This window comes from Falco naumanni, chromosome 5 (assembly GCF_017639655.2).
Source record: "Falco naumanni isolate bFalNau1 chromosome 5, bFalNau1.pat, whole genome shotgun sequence".
NCBI lineage: Eukaryota > Metazoa > Chordata > Aves > Falconiformes > Falconidae > Falco > Falco naumanni.
The window spans coordinates 89,508-102,966 of NC_054058.1; the positions used below are offsets into that span (position 1 = coordinate 89,508).

Here is a 13,459-nt window from a genome sequence, read left to right on the forward strand (position 1 = left end):
TATCTTGCTTTCTCTACCTCTGTCTCCCACCTCTCTCACTCTTACCCTACTTTTTGTCTCTTTATCCTTTGAAACTCTATTCCCCTTGTGTTAGCCTCACCCCTCCCTTTTATCCTCCTCAGCTATTCTCTCATGGGTGGTTTTCTTCTCTTTGGTTTGTGTGGTCTGCCCTGCACATTCCAACTCTTTTCTCTTCAAGAGCTAACATGTTTCACACAGTGAGGAGATTATTTCTGAAATGGATTATGCTTTGCTATTCTGACCATTGTTTTAATAACTGCACCTTCTTCTTTCACCTTAAATACTATGAGTCTGTTTGTGTGTCTGGATATTTGAAACTCACTATCACATGGAATTCTGTGTCTATACAATTAACATCTGTCTACACAAGTTGAAGCACATGATTGTCTATTATCAGCGGTCTCCAAATCATGTACCCCTACTAGCAAAAAAATTCAGCATACCCCCCCGTATATGTATATTTACTTATTTATAAATTACATAAACGTACTGCTATTGAAGTTTTAATATTTCCTTGTGCACCCCAATAGATTGTGTTGCACAACCCTTGGGGTACCTGTGCCCCACCTTGGAAACCACCCGTCTGTATCTTGTGGCCACACTATTGCATAAGGTATACTGGTTTTATCACATTTAAGGTTGCCCTGAGAATCTGATCCAACCGTGGTAGTTTGGAAGAAAGAGCTTTTCTTTTCCTGTTTGTCATGTCTGGGCTGTGACATTTACACTTTGAGAGGGGTGAGTTTTTATGGTATGATGTGATAATCTGCTTGGTAGAAGAAGGTTTCAGAAACTGGAGAAGTTTTTGAAGATACCAATAAATGCATGCATTGCAAAGTGCTGCAGCATTGCAGAAAGACCATTCAAACACTGCCTGAAAATTAATCCCTAGGGAAGGACCGGCTGTCCTCTTGCCTTCCACCAGGTGAGATTTCCAGCAGGGTTTGGGGGTTGCATGCGCGTCCCTGGAGAGCAGGAACTTTTCCCGAATGTCCCTATTCAGAGCAGCAGCTCGCTCGCGCTTGGAGGAGGAGGAGGAGGAGGAGGAGGTTTTGCGGGGAATATTCCATTGCCATAAAGGGGAGGAAGTGTTTCTGCAGCTATTGAACAAAGCAGCTAGTTAACCCTTTCCCGACCCCGGTGCAATGGTACAGTCCCCCCCTTACTCCTTTGTAGGGCCCAGATGCTCCTCGTAGTACTAAAATGAGGAAGAGAGGGAAACATGCCTAAACATTTACTGCCGACCTGAGTGAGGACCAGATTCTGAGAGGAACTGAGTGCCTGCCATTTCTCCTGAAGTTAATTTATGTTAGAATCAAGCCCGGGGAGGGGGATGGGAGGGAAAGGGGCGAGGGGGAGCTGGAAGGAAAGAGGTCTGTTGTAATTGGTGTCTAACCCCCCCCCGCCAAGAGGATTAAGAACGAAACTATGCTCTCTGTGAAGAGGTAGGTATTCGTATATCTGCATATATACAGAGCTTCTGGAAGAGCTGTGCTGAGCGGGAGCTTGCCCTAGCTTGAGGAGCGCTGGCGTGCGGTGCTGCTGTAGATAGTACTTCTCTTAAGCAGGAGTGCGTACCGTAACCGTACAGCGGGGTGTCTGAGGTGCTTTTGTGTGTGTGCCGGTGTTTTACACTGCGGGAGTCGTGGTCTTTACATCGTGTGTAACGCGAAGCTCATACTTCAAGCCAAAGCAGGTCGCTGCAGCAGCAGAAGCGCGAAGTTGCGTCGCGGTCTCACAGCACCGCCTGTGCCGGCGGGGCGCCGGCCCCTCATACGTGCTCCATCCAGCCCCGCTGGGCGCAGCGTGGGGCACCCCGCTCGCTGCCGGGGGCCGGGGCCGCGCCTCCTCCGGGGGCTGCTCCGCGCTGGGCCCCGCAGCCCGGGCGGGGGCTCCTGCTCCGGCCCCGCGGGGAGGCGGCAGTGACCCGGCGCGGTGCCTCCCACCCTTTGTGCGCCGCGGGCCGAAGCTCCCTTCTGGGCGGGCGGCGGGGCTGGGGGTGGCTGCCGCCGGGCACGGAGCAGTCCGCAGCCCAGCGGCGCGGGCGGGCGTGTCCGTGTAACGCCCACCCGGGTGTCGCAGGGCACGGGGGGCCGCGCTGCTGCCACTGTCCCGGCCGCGCCGGGGCACGCAGCCCGCCGTCCGCTCGGGCACCCAGCGGGGACCCAGGCCGGGGGGGGGGGGGGGGGGGGTCGCTCGGGAACGGCCCACGGAGCCCCCGGGCGGGGGGGGGGGAGCTGAGCAGCAAGGGCACGAACGGCGGCCGGGACCCGGGGGCGCCCATGGGAGCGGTGAGGGGGGGGCTTCACCCCCCGCTGCCCCCCAGAGGAGAGGCCGCGGCCCAGGGGGCGGTGGCGCGGGCGGGACGAGGGGAGGACGGTAGCCGCCGTGGGAGTACCCGGAGCGCCTGACGCCCGAGTGCGGACCCCTCCGCCCCGTTTGCTGCCGTGTGGTGCTGCGCGGGGCTGGGCCCGCAGAGGGAAGCAGGTCGGGGGGGCTGGAAAGGGAGGAGGAGGAGGAGGAGGAGGGGCACGGTGTGGAGGGGAGGGAGGGGCGAGGGGAAAGCGAGCGAGGTGGCCGGAGTGCGGGGCACGGCCGAAGCCGGGCGGCGGGAGGGGAGGGGGTTCCGGTGGCAGCGGGCCCAGGCGGCGGCAGGGGGGCAGCCCGGGCCCGGCAGGAGAGGCCCGGCCCTCGGCATGGCGCAGCGCTGAGCCCGGCCCGGCGGTGGCTGCCCGAGCGATGCGGGGACGCGGAGCGGAGGCGGCTGGCAGCCCTGACGGAAGGTACCGCGGCGCGGGCGGGGGGCACCCGGGACAGGCGAGACTGCTTCGGGAGGAGCCGAAGCGCCTCCGGTCGCGGGCTTTCTCTGCTGCCCCGGTGCCCGCTTTGTGGGCTGCGTTGCGGGGCCCCGGGCGCCCGGGATGCTCCGCCGGGCGCTGCCCGAGGTGCGGCCGGGAGCAGGCGCGTTCTGTGCGGGCGGGCTCGGCGCGGCCCCCGCCGGCCCGGGGCGCTTCGGGGCCCGGCGCGGGTTGGGGGCTGCCGGCGCGGGCCCCGTCCCCGCGCACCCCCGCCGGGAAGGCTGCGCGGCCTGCTCTGTGGGCAGGATGGCTGAACGCCCGTGTGGAGGCAGATGGCTGCCGAGCGCTTGTAGCAGAGAAAAGCCGTGTTAACCTATTTTTCAGGGAGATGATGCGAGTTACTACTACTCATGCTAAAAAAAATCTGTGGCTGTGGGAGGGGCTGCTGCGGTGGGTGATGCTAAATTTGCTTTTTACGGTTCCACTGAGATTATTTCACTTACTCTGAAGTTTCTTTCACTGTTGCTGTGCTCGTTTGGTTGGGGGTAAGAGTGAATATCATCTGCCTCCCCTACTAGCTTCAGGAATAAGAGGGTGGAGATGAAGAAGTGACAGTTCCGAGGGACATCCTTCGCTTGCAGCGATGCCCAGCCATGCGGGCTCGTGGGGAGGGAGAGTGAGAGGGCAGGTGGAAAAAACAGAGTCGGTGGAAACAGTAGCTGCCGCTACGGGTGTGTGACAGCGACAGCTCTGCAGCCTCAGCCGAGACGAACAGGGGATGCTCCCATCTCCCTTGCTGTGGAGGGTCTCATCAGAAACATGGAAGCTGGACGTGGGGGCACTTCTCGTTCAGTCACGCGTGACCCACCTGCCCCAAGGCACTTATACAAGATTTAGTGACTGTTTTCAGGTCTTTCTCCATTCCCAGCTTGAAATAATCAGAGTGCTGAGGTTCCTTTGGGAGCAGGAAAGGAAGAGATAATCCACAATCTGGTCATCCTTTTTCTTTGATGTTACCCGAACTGTGTGCTGGGAAAAAATGGTACCTGTTTTCGTCTAGAAGTTTGTTCCCTAAATTCAACACCTTGCACCACTTCAGTTTAATTTGCTAGTGTTTTGGCAAGCCTTAGATAACTGCATGTAACTGCATCCTTTCCTTTACTGCCTTTTGCATATGTGTCCTCTTAGCCAAATTACACATGTGCAGTTTTTAATTCCTTGGCATGTGTTTCTGTGCCTCTCTAGCCACTAAATGTTTTTTTCTTGTCTTCTGAGTTTCTCTTATTTGACTTCCTTGTGCTCATACAGAGATGCGCAGAATTATTTGTATAGCTGTGTGTTTTGATACTTGGAAATACCATTACTTTGGGGCATTGGAGCTTGTATGAAGCAGGCTTGTATACTCCCTAATCACCAAAACCCTGAAGAAAGGTGTATTTTCTTGCTTTGTTCTGAGATTTGCAGCTCTTCTAAGCTGTTATCTATGGCAAGAACAGCTTGGGTTATAGAGGCTGTTTTTGGAGGGAGCTGGGGGAGAGTCTCCTCTCCTTTCTTTTGCTCAAGGCTGCCACTGTTTTTGCATTCTGTATTTGACTTGAAGGCTGACCAGTGACAGTGTAAATGCTTTCTGGGGGAAAGGCAGCTGGTGGCTCCAAGCAGACAGCTGCTCATTCTCCAGAATGCTCCCATAGGCTGCCAGCAGATGTGTCTGACAAGAGAGCTGATCCCTCCATCCATTGAGAATTGTCGTCTTTATGCCTGTACAAATTCACTGTGTACGTTCTTCTTTGTGCCCAGGTGCAGATGTCCTCCCATTCTCCCCTTTGATACTGCATGTGCTGTATGCAGAGAGTAATGTAAGAGATCACTGTAGTTTCTCACCCCTTACCTTGTGTGGATAGAGTTACTTTGTGGTCAGCTCTCCTTCCCTGGATACATGCACTCACTGTTATGAGGTTTATGTATGCTTTTCCTCTGGCTTCAGGAAAGCTTCCGTCTGTAGGTCTTCTGCCCCTAAAACCTGCTTTTCCTTGTTATCCATGCATTATCCCTCAGCAGCCCCTGTGCAGAAAGTTTTCCTGAAGTCCCTACAGATGAGTGTGAAGTACTTTTCGAGCACATTTAAGGCTGCAAAGTTTATTTTTGTTTCGCATTTCTGTGGCCATATTGTGTATGATTACTGCACACACAAACAATAGGAGATGGAAGAGGCGGAAACCGGTATGCATGGTCAAGGTACATCTTTATAATGTGGTTTAGCCACCAAAAAGGATGGCAGTATCACCCAAAACCTGTGCTGTTGTGAAAAAGTGTTTTATAAGAATATTCCAGATTGGCTGTTCTTGGTCATAAACATATAATGAATTTTTTTAAAAGAAATCTAAAAGACGTTTCTATGAAGAGATAAGTTGATTAAAGCTTTAGGAGGAAACTGATGAGCCTGCTGTAATTTTGTCATTATTTTCTCTTATGTTTTTTCTTAAACCTGCTTTAATACTATATTGCTATTATTATTTACTGTTTTAAAAAGGGATTATTTGTATTTCGTTGGGAAGTTTTGTATCATCTTACAGCAGTATAGTTAATGTAATTTTCCCAGCTACTGACCCCACAAATTCAGCAGTTTCCAGCTCTGTGCAACCTTATCGTTTAGCTTCTGCCCACGAAGTCTTGGGCTGGACACCCCTCTTCTCTCCATATTTGCTCTCTTTGGCAACCATGCAGCGTCATGGACTTCAGAGGGTGCGCACAAGCATAATATACATGGATTTTTGTAGATAATTCTGTAGATGTTGTACAGCAGAAAACTAGCTGTCTGTCTTGTATGGTGCCAGCTGTGTGACATGAACAAATCCCCAAAAGGTTAAAAATGACATAATTACTTATCAGCCATGGTACTCTGACATGCAAGCAGCAAATCTGCTGAGTAAGAAAATGCCATTTCACGTTGTCACTCTTCTCACATTTGATTTATGTGAGGAGTTTTAAACTTAACAAAGAGAACTATACTAGTACTTTCTTCTCGGAAGTATGTGTTTTACTTTCAAGAAATATTCCTCTGCCACCAGGAATAGTATTTTAAGTGTACTATTAATACATGTGGTGTTAAAAAAAGTGTGTACCTTATGGCGGTAGTGGCACAATATTTTATATGGAAGATGCTGTCTTGCCTCTTAAAAGGTCAGCATGATGCTTCTATTGTGGAAGTGCCACTTGAAAATTGTTCTTGAGGCCACTTCTGTGAAAAGCAGCAGCTTTGGAAGTCAAGCTCTTCTAGTCACTGGTTTCCATTTACCATGCCTCCAGAGGCCCTTGTGTGTCCTGTTGCTAAAGGCTTGCTTGTCACAAAAATTTTTGTTCAGACATTTTACATGCACACACCCCCCTTCCCATATACATGCATACATGCCCATGCCCATCTATATACAAAACAACGGTTAAAGAGGAGGAAAAAAGTGCTATCCTGGGAGTGGAGAAGATGCTAGATACTATGAAAACACAGCCTATCCAGTCTGAAAACTGTAGCTTTACATAAGAAGGCTGGATCCTTAAGGTCTCGGTTCACTTTAGGATGGAAATTCTTGCCAGCCCAGACCTGTATGTTGAAACATACATGACTTCATTTTCAGACAGACTTTTTTTTCCTTTTTTTTTAACTCCCCAAGCTTGCCAAGTAAATGATTCCTCTGCTGATTCTACAGTTTCCAAGTGCAGTTTTTTTCTCTGTACCATGTCTCTGGAAAATATCCAATGTGTCTACATTATGTAATTAAATCCTAGAAGCTAGAGACTGAGGACTACTGACTGTAACTTTTCTTTTTTAGCCTACTGATGTTCCTCCAAGTTACGGTAAAGCTTTCAGAGCTACTGAAATGACCGAGTCTCTCTCCCACTCACATGATAGGAATCTGTTTGGCCCAGCTGAGCACTTCAGAGGCAGCGTGTAGGATACAGATGCCTGCATGGAGACCTTTAGCATCAGGTTTACCACAGGTTCTCTCAGAACCTGAGGATGTCTACAAATGGAAGGGGGGTTCCTTGGTAGAAATCTCTTCTCTTCCTGACTATCCTTTAAGAAGAGGGTGGGATGTCACAAGAGGGATATTCTTGCAGAGGTTTCTGGGCAGGTTTTGATAATTTTAGTTTGGAAATTTGAATTGGACTGTTTATAAAACTGTTTGAATTCCCAAATGTTAAGTTTCACTCACAGCCAGGATCTGTTTGATTCCAGTAAGCAGAATCTGAAATGCTCTCTGCGCCAGGAGGGTGTTTGAAATTAACCCATCTTGGTTTTGAGCCAGGAAGAAGCTGCTGGGAGCACAGCTGGATTGGGATGCTTGCCTGCAGTTGTCTCCCAGATGGTCCCACCTTTCCTTTCTAATGTCAGTAGGCTTTGAGCTGGTGCTAGCAGAGATGGGAATGCAAATACATACGTACTGGCATTTTCACTTTTTGGTGAGTTTGCAGATCCCGTTTGGAGCATGTGTTGTTCATAAAGGGGTCACCATATCAGCAGTTATTGCTGCCCTCCAGGAATTGAGTAGGAATTGCCTCCACGAATGGAGTAGTTCTGTTGAGGAATGCTCATTTGATTACTGGTGCAGAAAGCATCTTTGTGGCTTCTCTGGTAGCTAAGCATGTTAGAAATCAGTGAAGGTCCAGTACAATATGATTTGAGAAAGAATTGTGCTGACTTGAGTGTAAATCAGTGGTCTGTTAAAATCTGGCAAGATAGGCAGAGGCTTGACAGAGGGAGTTTTCTGTAGTTTGCATGTGTCTTGGTATTGTGTTCTGCTGGGGCACGTATGTGGAGTCAGATGCTGAAGAGTAATTACTTTTTGTTTGGAGCCTTGCTGTAGCACCGTTTTGCTCAGGGCCCTGGGCTGACCATCAGAAAGACATCTGGTGAAGTAATATAATGGGAATGATGCATGACTTGTGCTCCTTGTTTCAGCCAAATGTCCTCCTAGTGCTGGCTGGAAGAATTGTGTTGACAATTGCATGTTTCTCATGGATAATTTTACCCGTCTTAAATTAGAAGTGGCTATGGATGTTCTCAGAGAGCTGCAGATTCCTGCAACTAAGGAAATCAATTTAATGACTAGATCCCTGTTACCTGAAGTGAATGGCTTAAAAAATTGTTTCCTAAATAGATTCTTTTGATTCTGTTTAATGAATTACCCCTGAAAGAGTGTGTGTGGTGACAGGGTATAAAGAAAAGAAATCAGTCTTTGGAAACAGAGCAAAAATAAAAATGTTCATTTCTTTAAAAGAGGTTAAGCTAAAGCAAGTTTACTCTCTTCAGTAACGTAACATCTACCAGACAACTGTAATCGAAAGGATCGGAATAGGCTTGTTGAATTGTTGTACCTGTCTTGCTTCTCTTGACTGATAGTCTGTACCAGCCCACTATGTGTCTAACAGCATTAGAGAGTTGTGTGGCCAGAAGTCAGAGTCAGAAGGAGGAACTTGTCCTAAAACTCAGAAAGTTCTTTTAAAATCAGGTTTTAGATGGTTCTTTTGAAAAAGGCTTGGCTCCCCTCCCCCCACCCCCCACCCCCCGCCCTAAATCAGAGCAGATCAGCCCAGTGTTTTCTATTGTATTTTCTCTTGTGCCTCTAAACTTCTGGTGTTGAAACTGGAAACTGGATGATCCCCAACTGTATGGCACTAGTGCACATGGGCTGTTTGTATTTGACTGTGTGAACATCTCTGCTGTGGCGCTGATGAACTGGGAGCTCAGTGAAGTGCAACAGAAGTGATTAGGAGACTATGGAATTTCTGACATGTTACTAAAAAGAGCTAGGTTAATGATGACTGAAAAAAGGTTGCTCTGGAGTATCTATAGTACTGGGAGACTATTGACAGGATCCTAGGCACTGTGGCTAAAGTGAAAAAGGGCTGGCTCAAACTGCCCAAAGTAGATATTGCAGGGTCAGTGTCAAGGCATGTTTTCTTCCAGCAAGGGTCTAAGTAGATTGTAGGAAGTCATGGAAGCCCTATAGTTTATGTAATTTAAAAGTATAACTCAGAAAGCTTAAAGGAATATACAGAGAAACCCCCTGCAGCGGACTGGGGGCTGTAGGCCAGATGTTGTCTAAATAAGGATGTCCACCCCCCTCTTTTAGTTTCTGTTACTGCAGTCCCACCAGCGGTGGAGGGGGCCAGCCAGCCTTCGGTGTTGCAGCCCCGAGCGGCTGGGGTCGGAGGAAGGGAAGGGGTGTGCTGTACTCACTCTACTGGAAGTGTAATCCTTTCGGTCTGAGTCGGAGGTGGCTGTAACGGGAGTGGTGAGCCTCAGCATCCACACTGGAATATAAACAAGCCTTTGAGATGCAGAGGGATCAGGATGAACTCTGAGATTTATGTTACTGCTTTCATCTCTGGCGTGAAAAATAACACAAACGCACATTAGAAAGAGATGTTGTGAGCCTGAAACACCTTTCTCCTGTAACCTGCTTGGCCTTCCCTTATGCTCTTAAGAATTTTTCTGTTCTGCTGAAGCATTAGTGGCACTTAATGTTCGTGTTTCCTGAGGTTGGAAGCAAGGAACTGGAAATGCAGGGTGGAGGAGGAGGGAAGGACCTAAGAATGGAACTGGCTGCTCTGCAGGCTCTGCCAGTGGCAAGTTCAAAAGTTTGGTGGGGCTCTCACCTGCTTTCACTGCACATGAGCTCCCTGTGATACTTCACTGAACTCAGCCAATTGTTCCACCCAGTCATTCCCTTTCGGGTCATCTCCTTCTTCCTGGCAGCTGTGATCTCACTCTTCTTCAAGCTGCCATTTCTGCCTCATTGCTCTCTGAGCCATCTCCTAGACAAGAGCCACTTTTGGGCAATCTGATTCCCAAGACCACAGTGAGAGCCTGGTCTAACCCTTGAACCAGCGTGAGTCATTAACGTTGTTCTCTAAATAAATATCTATGTATCGCTGATGAAAGGTAGAAGAGACTTAGTTTAGAGACCAGGTCAGATGTTTCTGAAGTTGAATAGGACCCGTATCTCATCTGTTCTTGTTGCTCAGTTCAGTCACTGTAACAATGAGGCCAAGGTGCTATGAGGGAAGGAGACTGACTCTGAAAGTCGTGGATTTGGAGGCAGGAACTGAAGAGAGAAGAACTGGAGAAATCTATTTTCTTAAAGTTTTCCCAGAGTAAGCTCTAGGTCTCATAGGTCCCGTCCCTCTGTTCTTGCCATGCCTTGGGAGGTTGCTACCAAGGTGCTTCCTGGTGGCTGGGTACCGCACAGTGCGACGACACCTCATGCAACAGCAGTTAGAGACAGGCTGTACTTGCTGTTGGTGGCAGTTCCTTGGAGCAGGATCAGAGCAGTGCAAGGTTATTTTGTAGTGGTTCAGTGCTGAATGGGAACATAAGGCTCAAACTAATTGTGGAACAGACAGAAATTCCCATCTAGGCAAACAGTGGTCATATAAGGAGAAAACCGTGTGGTAGAACTCTTCTCTGAGCCATTTTCTCTCTTCCTTGTAGCTTCCTAATGTTGTGTGTATATTTCCACATCAAACGCTGTAATTTACATGCTGGAGCTAGAGCCTATGTATTGTATAGCCAGTTGGTGCAGTCAGCAAAATTTAAGGGAATCAGCTTGACTGAAGATAATTTTTTATTCCCAGTTCCATGCAGAGAATATGTTATATTACAGATCTCTGTTAGGGCAACCTTATGAACTCAAAAAGCAGTATTTGCAATAGGTGTGTGGGTATAATTGGATGGAAGTTAGCTGGTAATCAACTGCATGAAGTGGGGCTTGGGGAAGAGCTTTGGATGGCAAGATCAGGGTGATTAACAAGTCAGTAAAGTAACTACCCTTCAGTGCTTTTCTGTCTTGTTGTTTCTCCAAAGAAGCATTCATTCCTTGCTTTTCTTAACAGGAAAAATCCGATGGTGATAACTAATGCTAATACTTAAATACTTCTAAAAAATAAAAGTAGCCTCTATCTGCAAATGCATGCAGTCAACAATTTGAGAACCAAGCTCTAGGACAGCCCAAGGCTGTGAAACTGATTAAAATGGAAAAAAGTAGTTATAATTAACCCTTAAATCATGAAGTGCATTCTCTGAAAACCCAAGTTGCCTCATTGAAGCCAGAAAGGAGGTTAATAAAAAGAGCAGCACTTAAATGAAGATGTTTTAATATTATTAGTTCATTCTTTCTGTAGTCTGTTTTGAAATGTCAGTTTCTCTTGTGGAATGAAAGGCAATTTCAAAATGCAGGGAATTCCCTTGGAAGAGGAACACTGTCTTTTAACCGACTGCCAGTGCTGCCACTGTCTCCTCATGGACAGCATAAGTTTGGATACTGTGAATATGAATAGCCTGCATTTTCTGCTTATGCTAAATATTCTTTAGTCTAAAACCCTCATAAAGTCAAAAGTAAAATTAGAGACGAAGACAGTAAGTATATTTTTTATGAAAAATTAAGTTCTTTACTGCAGCTGAAGAAAATCTTAACCCTTACTAAAGGGCTTTGCAAACTTCTGTCCACAAACAGCAGTTCAAGGAAAGTATCCTCAGCTTGTTTTTTGCCCTCCATTGTATATTTTGGAGTGTTTGTGCATGGATTTTGGTTCACATATTTCTAGATGTGCCATGTAAGGCTACATTCTTAATTTAAAATGTAAAACAGCATTAGTATCAAATAAGCCTAAGAAAAGGGACATTTGTAGCTTGCTTTTGTAAGCCATTCTCACTCTTACCCCTACTCAACCCTTCAGGCCCTTGATTTCTTTTCCAGTGACCTGACAGTGCCTTCAAGGCCCTTTTGCAGCTCTGTGCTTCATTTGTCTATGCAGATTTGCAGATGCTCTGGCAGGCTTGGTCAGCAAATGTCAAGGTTATTTGCCTGATTGGTGGCGTTGCTTGGCTGGCCACTGCTAACACTGTGCTTGGCCTCTTTATCATTTTCCACCCATCAACAATCAGAACCTGGTATGTAATAAAACTTTAATTTCAGATGAAAAAGAAGCAAGATCAGCATTGCTTAGTAGATGAGAACATGGTTTTAGGGACATGCTCGTTATGTCTTTTGCTGAAATACTGTTTGTGAAGAAGTTTTTTTTTTCCTTCCCTTTTTTAATGCCAAAATAGTATTCAACTTTTTCCTTGTTGTTTTCAAACTTTTTCTATCATAAGATTACTGTGAAATTTGAAATATTTTTTAAACTTAGCTATTGACAGTTGTACTCGAGAAGGAAATGTCAGTTTTCGAAGAATTTTTACTACCACAGGATTTCTTCACCTAGAAGGTAATGATGTGGCCGTGTTCAGGGATTCTTAAAGTCAAATCCCCTAACCATGGAATTCTCTGCTTAGAATTTTGGAAATAGAGCCTTTTACACAGTGCTTGAGAAAAGTTTGCTGCTGTGCCCAAGAGCTTGTAAATTAGCCATTTTTTTTCCTTTCTGAAGACTTAGGTCTTTGGTACAGATAAAAGTATACTTGTTAAAGGTAATCATACTTGAAGATGAAAGCATCATGTTTATTTCCACATAGATAAAAGTGCATTGCAAGGATCTGTGCACAGTTGTACTGTGAGAAGTTTCCTGAGATGTTAGGGTGAAATTGCTAAGAGTGAAACCATACTTACCGAGCAGTTATCTTCTCTTTCCATCAGAGTAGATATATGTTATGGGCAGCTGCTGATTCTTTTTCTCCCTCTTCTTTCTGCAGTCTTCTTTATTTACTGTATGAAAATTCAAAGGGAGTAATTTTTGTATTACTCCAATTCTATTATTTTTAGGAGATTTTTCCCTCAGGCAAGCAATGGATAACATACACAACAATGCATATGTTCACATTTTTCATTCTATAATGCTATTAATATTCTAGAGCTACGTTTTTGTTTCCAGGTGTTAAATGTTAGACACTTGAGTGTAATTACCAGTGTTTCTTTGAAAAGTACACGGATCACTATATAAATCGTCAGTTAAGTCAGATCTTGTGGGGTAGGAAGAGATTTTATTCAGGAGCTGTGTTGTACTTAATATGCATGTAATTCAAGTACCTAATAAGCAGGTGGAAGAAAGAGTCTGTATCTTTAATTAAAAAAAGTCTGTGGAAACACAGGGCAGTGGTGAATTAATTTTGATTGGGAAGATAAACTAGGGTCACAAGCGAAGCTGTGAGGCTTCTCTAGCCAAGTATATATGTCATGGCAAAGAGAAATTTAAAGGAAAAAGCACTGTGGTTATCTAAAAAAATGCTGATGTGGCCACCTCTGTGGGCTGGAAGGGAGCTCAGAGGCTCCCCAGACACCTTTAGGCAGCACCTAAGGAGTCATTGAGAGGAGGCTGGTTAGCTGTCCCATAGCTTCCTTTTTTAATTAGTGCAGATCCTAGGTACCTACTGAAGATGATTCACCTCAGTCCACTGACTGTAGAGGTTGTTTGAGTAATTAGGCTTCTAATTTGGGCACCCTATCTGAGCCTCAGCAGCTTAATAAAAATTAATTAAAATAAGCATTTCTTCCCTTTAAGGACTATGAAGTTCTTAACTTGGATACCACTAGGAAATGCGTAATCAGAGCATGGAAGATCAGCTTCAAGACTCCTGGTGTTTCCATGATAAACAAGGAAGTAAATCCCTTTCTTTGGAGAGCATTCAAAATCAACCTTTGGATTGT

General features: G+C 46.4%; 1 protein-coding gene across 4 annotated transcripts in view; it reads left to right on the plus strand.

Annotated features, from left to right (window-relative positions):
• Positions 1–1,382: 1,382 nt before the first annotated feature.
• Positions 1,383–13,459, plus strand: part of LOC121088532 (ephrin type-B receptor 5) — a 68,270-nt gene continuing 56,193 nt past the window's right edge. For 3 of the 4 annotated variants that reach the window (XM_040594779.1, XM_040594781.1, XM_040594783.1), the window contains exon 1: positions 2,586–2,804. The gene's annotated coding sequence lies outside the window, so the exon portion shown is untranslated. Of the gene's footprint in view, positions 1,467–2,585; positions 2,805–13,459 lie in introns of those variants that run through there. The other variant, XM_040594780.1, reaches the window with a different exon arrangement.